Source organism: Pinus tabuliformis, chromosome 5_2, assembly GCF_031772625.1.
Source record: "Pinus tabuliformis cultivar Carrire ecotype Pingquan chromosome 5_2, CPIR1, whole genome shotgun sequence".
Classification (NCBI taxonomy): domain Eukaryota; kingdom Viridiplantae; phylum Streptophyta; class Pinopsida; order Pinales; family Pinaceae; genus Pinus; species Pinus tabuliformis.
In genome coordinates this window covers 577,615,026-577,621,707 of record NC_142306.1, presented here as the reverse complement: position 1 = coordinate 577,621,707, position 6,682 = coordinate 577,615,026, and the positions used below count along the sequence as shown (strand labels likewise).

General features: G+C 35.9%; 1 protein-coding gene across 3 annotated transcripts in view; it reads left to right on the top strand.

Annotated features, from left to right (window-relative positions):
* Positions 1–562: 562 nt before the first annotated feature.
* LOC149160295 (casein kinase 1-like protein 11) overlaps positions 563–6,682 on the top strand; it is a 70,868-nt gene continuing 64,748 nt past the window's right edge. The window contains exon 1 of one of the 3 annotated variants that reach the window (XM_089436683.1): positions 563–1,105. The gene's annotated coding sequence lies outside the window, so the exon portion shown is untranslated. Of the gene's footprint in view, positions 1,106–3,205; positions 3,303–6,682 lie in introns of those variants that run through there. The other 2 variants (XM_089436682.1, XM_089436684.1) reach the window with 2 other exon arrangements.

The window sequence follows — 6,682 nt, the reverse complement described above, 5'->3', positions numbered from 1 at the left end:
ACATTTTGAATGAATTCTTTCTATCATTAATAACAAAAGTATCTAATAAGAATTAAAATTAAGTAAACAACTTCACCTATCTCATCTTATTATTTTAATGTTTCTTATGGCTTATCATAAATAATATATTTATTTAAAACATTAAAATAAAAATAATTTATAAATCGAATTAATAGAATAAAAACCAACTTAAAATTATTAAATAAATCTATTTTTTATATTAAATATTATTATTTTTATATACGAATTATATATATTTTTATAAAATAAATTTAAAATTAAATAAAATTCACAAAAATATTTATATATATATAGTTTTTTAAATATTAAATCAAAAGTTTGGAAAGAAAAGCTTACAATATAAATTTCAAGTTTTATATATTATTATATCTGTTTTATTTATTAATTAAATTATTGCAATAAAAAATTTCCATTTTTTTTTTTTTTTAATTTTATTGGTTAAAGTGTCTACATCAATTTAACAGTCCCAAACCCACATATCGTAGAAATTTCGTATTTGCTTTATCCCAAAATTCAATAGTTTTTTTTAATAATAAAAACATGATTGCAAAAGTGGAAAAAATTTGTTCCAAGAATGCCCAACGATGGCCACCCTGAAATCCATCGATGTATATATGGATATATTTAGATATTCATAGGATCCTTGGAGGCCGGTGGTTTCTTTCATTCCAATTGTTTATTTTTTTTCTGTTTTCTCTCCTCATTCTTTTCAAAATCGAAGGCCCTAAACAAACACCTACGCTTTCTGAGAGGTGGTTGGGATTTATACACCACTGTTGGGAAGTCAGTATTTGACTCATGAGGGAGAATGTAGAATGTTGAGACCGTGGGCATCGTCGATCAAATGGGCTGAATCTGAATCCATTTCTTCTGTGGGGATCACGCCAGGATGGGATAGCAGAACCAGAAAAAAGTAAGCAAAAATATATTGGAAACAACATAGAAAATAGAATATTAGGTGCCAGGGGATTACTGGTTTCTTCATAGCCGAAACTTTTCCGGATCTCAATGGAGCCACTGGTGGGAGATAAGTATAGATTGGGGCGCAAAATTGGCAGCGGTTCATTCGGAGAAATCTATCTCGGTGGGTATCTCTGGAATCATTTGTTCATTCTCTGCAATCTGTTGGTAATGTATGGATATTTTTGCCTTTGTGGGTGCCTCCAAAATTCCGCTAAATCGATCATTTATGGCGATTTATTAATAGATATAGGTGTCTTGGATAAATTTATCTCTGCCTGTGCAGCTCTGTTAAATCAATCCTTGTAATGTATTAATCACTGTAGATGGTTGGATGTATTTATCTGGGTCGGTGCTTCTGAAGCTATGAGAAATCGACGAACCCTTGCAATTTCTTTTGGCTGAATCCATCTTATGCATGGGCCATTCTTGCGATTTATTTATCAGTATAGGTGGGTGCTGAGAAATATATGTAATATGGTTCATATAAATGAATGCAAATTTCTTTAATCAAATTGACCAATCTTTGGCATCGCCATTGAAATCTCGAGCTTCATTACTAGTGAAATCCACATTAACAGGGGCTGGAATGTTGCAATATCTGTGTAAAACATGTTGGCTTTCTTATTTTCCTCCAACTTAAATTAATAAAACTTTGAGGCAAGTCAATAATGATTGCATACGAAGAAAGAGACCAAAAAATTGAAAAAGTCGTGGAAAATCTGTTAGGATCCACTTCCAGGGGATTTACTTTTTATCCCAGTGAATGATTACATAGTACAATTTGGAACACCATCTTGTGCTCATTTCAATTAGCTACAAAAAGTTAAGTCTCAGACGGGGAACTGCCAGACAGGGAACTGCCAGGTGATAAGGCAGAAAAAGTTAAGTCTCAGCAGAAACAAAACCTTAAATTGTCATTTTCTACATAATAAATCTGATTTTATACAAAGGAAAAAGATCTGCTAAACCATATTCAAAAGCGATCATTTCTTTTAAGTTTGAATACCCTAGTTTGAGAATCCGATTTTTACAAAGTATGCCAAAGTTTTGTGAGGGAGATCAGAAGAACCATTGATTTATTATTTACACGGCGTAAAATTTTGGTTGAGAAGCTGTAGCATGGCAATCAACTGTCAATATCTCCCATTGAGTTTTTATTTAGGGTAATATTCATCACAGCCAAATGTTAAGATAAAATTCTTTTGTTGCACGCATGTAGGCTTTCAAGGAACATGATAAGGTACAGCATGAACTGTTCACGAGTTTGGCATGTATTTTAGAGAAATTTAGACTGTTCACGAGTTTGGCATGCTTTTTAGAGAAAGTTCATTTATTTGCAGTGAAAAAATTGCCTGAAACTTTGTTCTCTATCTCATCCTATACCATCTGTCCTTGCAAAGAAACTTTCAATAGGTCATTGGAAACAATATGATAAGGTTTTATATGGGAGATAAAGGTGGCATCAATATGTTATTTACACGGTGGCATCAATATGTTATGGCATCTCAGCTGTCAAATATTACCCATAAGTTTTATTGGTCTTTATAATTAGGGTAATATGTGTCACAATTAACAGTTCATGCAAAATTATTCTCATTGCATATGCTCAGCCTTCCAAGGACCATGATAAGGTACACATGGACTGTTGATGATCTTGGCAAGTATTTTAGAGGATATCTGTTTACAATGAAAAATTTGCCTGAAATTTTGTACCCAATCTCACTGTCCTATACCACCTGTCCTTGTAAATATATTTATTAACAAGTCAATGGAGATTATATCATTGTTAAATTGTTTCTGTTTTTGGGTGGCAATATAAGGATGTCATAATTGAGATTTGGATTTTAATGGTGATATCTATCAGCGAGCTCATTTGTTGACAATCAAAACTTAAAATTTCATTCAGAAAAATTTGAAACAAGTTGTATTTGAATAATATAACATCAGCATCTTGCACTGTTATGACACATGAGCCTTAGAGCCTAGGAAATGGTGAATGTATTGGCTAGTTTGTGTTTAATCATGGCCAAAAGCTTTTATGATGGTTGTTAACAGCCTAGCCTATTCTTGGTCTACATATTGCTAGTTATAATTTCATGCTTACATATTCCTTCTGTATTAGGAGTCAAATGGTATGCTTCTATTCGTCTGTGATCACAAGGGTTTTGTTGTTGTTATTGTTGGAGATAAGTTTTGGATTATAAGCATTTGTGCATGCTTTTTCTTTGATGCCCGAGAAATATTTTATTGATGATTTAATATGTGGGCTATTCTCAGAAGTAAATATTCAGACAAATTAGGAAGTGGCCATAAAACTGGTATGTTCGTCTTCTCCTTTATTTAGGCTTGTGAGGATTATGAATGTGGGCATTTTGCAAGAACATTGAACTGGATTATCATTAGTGTTTCTTTTAAACAGTAATGGGCAGGACTATATTAAAAAGGAGGGCTGTGGTAAAAGTTTAAAACCAAGCAGCTAGGAAAAACTTATAGAGTTTAGGCCTAGCCCTCCAAAAGATTAAACTGAGGGAATTTCTTCCCCGAAGGGCATTCTATCCTAATAAGCCCTATACTATCTTGGCAGGTATACTGTACACACTGCTGAAGCAAACAGACTACATGAAAAAAACATAAGATAACAAGGAAAGAAAACACTAGATATCAAGCTGCTTATGGGATTTTGCTAACTGGTGCTTCCTTGTTTATTTTGCTTCCGGGGACTGGAACCTTGCAATTTTGCTCTCTAGAATCTGAAGCTTTGAAAAGTGTTGCCTTTCTCTTGTTCTAGATAGGGATTTTTGCAAATGATCCTTAATGCAGGATGGCTTTGCTGAGGGGGATGAATCTGAAAGGGAGGGAGACTTAATGACACTGTTAGGGATATCCAGGCGGGCCACATTTTGCTTCATGAGCTGAATTGGATTGAAACCTCCAAGTACTTGTCGTGCTGGAATCCCACATGCCTTGCTTTACCAATGGCACAACTGGCTCAAGCTACATTATTTTGCTATTTTTTTGGCTAAAACTCTGACTTCCACCTTTCCCATTGGAGCCCAGTGTTAACAACACTGCATTGGTCTTCACTCACCTCCTTAACACCTCTTAATCCATTTCTTGAATTCTCCTAGCTCATAGAGGACACAACACCCATTTCTACAATGATAGTGTGCGATCATGCATAGGATTGCTAAGAGAATTGGGCTAAAACTGAGGCAAAGTTGGCAAACAAAGCGATGGGGATGCAAACTCAAAGCCAAAGGAGGAGAGCTCCCTCTTTCACCCAGAGCCACTTGATGCTGAAGCTATATAGAAATCAATGATGAAATAGCGATACAACATACACTTAAGTATGTCTACGGTGGACACCTGTACCCATAATATGAGTCACAATGCTCACTGGACCTTTGGGCACTTCATAATACTTTGCCCAAATGTGAGTATGCCACTACGCCATACATACTTGCTGTTTCAATATTGAAATACCAAGGAAGGGGATGACTAAGGAGTTCCCCGCCATTTCTAAAGTTGCACTATGGTGGGAGTTGAAAACACCATTTATATGACAATAGCTTAACCCAAGGCCTAGTTTTCCGATCAATTTGAAATTGAGTTATGATGCCTTAAGGCATTGAAGAATTCAATCTTACTGAAGCCTGCACTTCTTGAAGAGTTCTTTTCACTAAGTGGGCTAAGATTCATTGCTTGGGGAGAGACTTGCACTGTACTACTCTTAGAGTAATCATCGAATCATAGTTCACCCGTCAGTATCACCTCTCTAGTCCCTTGTGTTGAAGTAGGAGGCCTTTCAAGAGGGCTAGAGCCTCTGCTTCATTGTTCATCGAGATTACAATCCCCCAAGCATATGAAATTTCTTGATTTCCTCCAGAGTAGAAGATAACTCCCCTTGCACTTGCCACCCCAAGATTATTATTAGTGTCTCCAAACAATAATTGTTTGCAATGTTTGCATGTTATAATATAAAAGTTAATGTATAAAGCTAGCTTTGTTAGAGGTGTTTTCATCCTTGAATGTGATTCTGTATCTTTTCTTGCTAAATACAACCCAAGAAGTATTCTTCAGTTTTGTTTTACACAGTAATGGTTGTTTAATATTATCAACATTGTCACGGCCAAAGTTGTTTATCATTCTTACAATGCAAAAATTAAGCTAGTCTTGTTTCCATAGAAGGAGATTATCAACTAAAGCATTTAACTAGTGCAACCAAACTATCATGCTTAAAATTTTATAGGTATATATCCAGATAATTTATTTTAACAATAAAACTATTTAATAAAATATACATCAATTAATGAAAATTAAGGCCCATGATGGTTATCAACATCAGAATCTACCTAGTTTGCTAGCGTCAACCCCGAACATGTCATTTGAGTCTTTGGGAAGAGTTGAAGTTATAGGGTCCTTGGAGACATAGGGTAGGGAGGGGATATGCAGGGGGAGGTTGATATGAGCCAAGATACATGCCACTACGTAGGAGTGTCTAGGGTGGTTTAGAATTCTAGTTGTCTTCCCCATAGGAGAAGCATAGTAGCATTGGATTTCTTTTCCTAGTGCTTGAGTCCAAGGAGGTACTTCCCAACCTCTAAAGCATGTGTCTTTCATCATGTTTAGCTTTGTGACCTTCTTATAACAGAGCTGAGGAAGTGGTCATGCTCATGGCTCCATAAGTTATTTTTCACATTGATGGAGATCTTTCTTCAATCATTTCTTTTCCCCTAAAGGCTAACAAACAAAAGCAACAATAATGTTGAGATATGGCATCTAGGTCAATAGTGTTTTCTAATCTTGTAAAAGCACCAGGGTTGTTAGATTGATACAAAGAATGCGAGTGGCCAAAGGCATGTCGAGTTCTTCCTCCAACCACTCTAAGCTATTCCAAAGGACCAGTTTGTGCCTCATAGCTATCTAGGATTGGTTGTCTACCTTCTTTGCTTTCCAATCAATCCAAATGCTAACACAATTTTCCACGTCAGGCAAGACAAGCATCAACGTTAGACAAAGTCGTGAAGTTTTGTAACTTTGCATGCAGGAGATTAGATGGAGATATGCTAGGTGTAATGACTAGCATCCAAATGAGGAGAAGAGGGGAGGAAAATGAACATGCCTTCCTTCACGGAAGCTCCAACATTTGCCACTCTATCTGCTTCCTTGTTGAGCTCTCTTTTGACTTGGAAGTAGGATATAGATTGGGAGCTGTGAGTTAGTGAGATTACTCTGTGTTAATTAGGACGCCCATGGATCCTTTAGCAGTTTGTCCATTAGAAGTGAGTGAATGATGATGGTTGAACCCCTTATAATGGGCACTTTATGAATACATGGTCTAAAGGCACAGATCCTTTGGAGTGCCACTAGGGTCTCTGCCTTGTTGTTAGAAGCAGTGCCTAGATCCGGTGCTTTCTCAAATGCTTTCTGCTCATTGGGATCGAAGAGAACCACCCCCTCCTGTGTTTGCCATCATGATAAGTATTTATCAGTTTAATACTATTATATTTGGCATAAATATAAAATATTCTAAGACAAAGGACTTTTGCAAACAATATTTTCTTATACACCCTTTTCACCATGCATTCTCTTCTGCTTGCGTGTGCATTTAGCCAGCTTGTTCATAGTTTGTACTAGTTAGTGAAAACTCCATATTCATTCTTGCTGCATTTATAAATGCTAACTTCAAGAACAAATA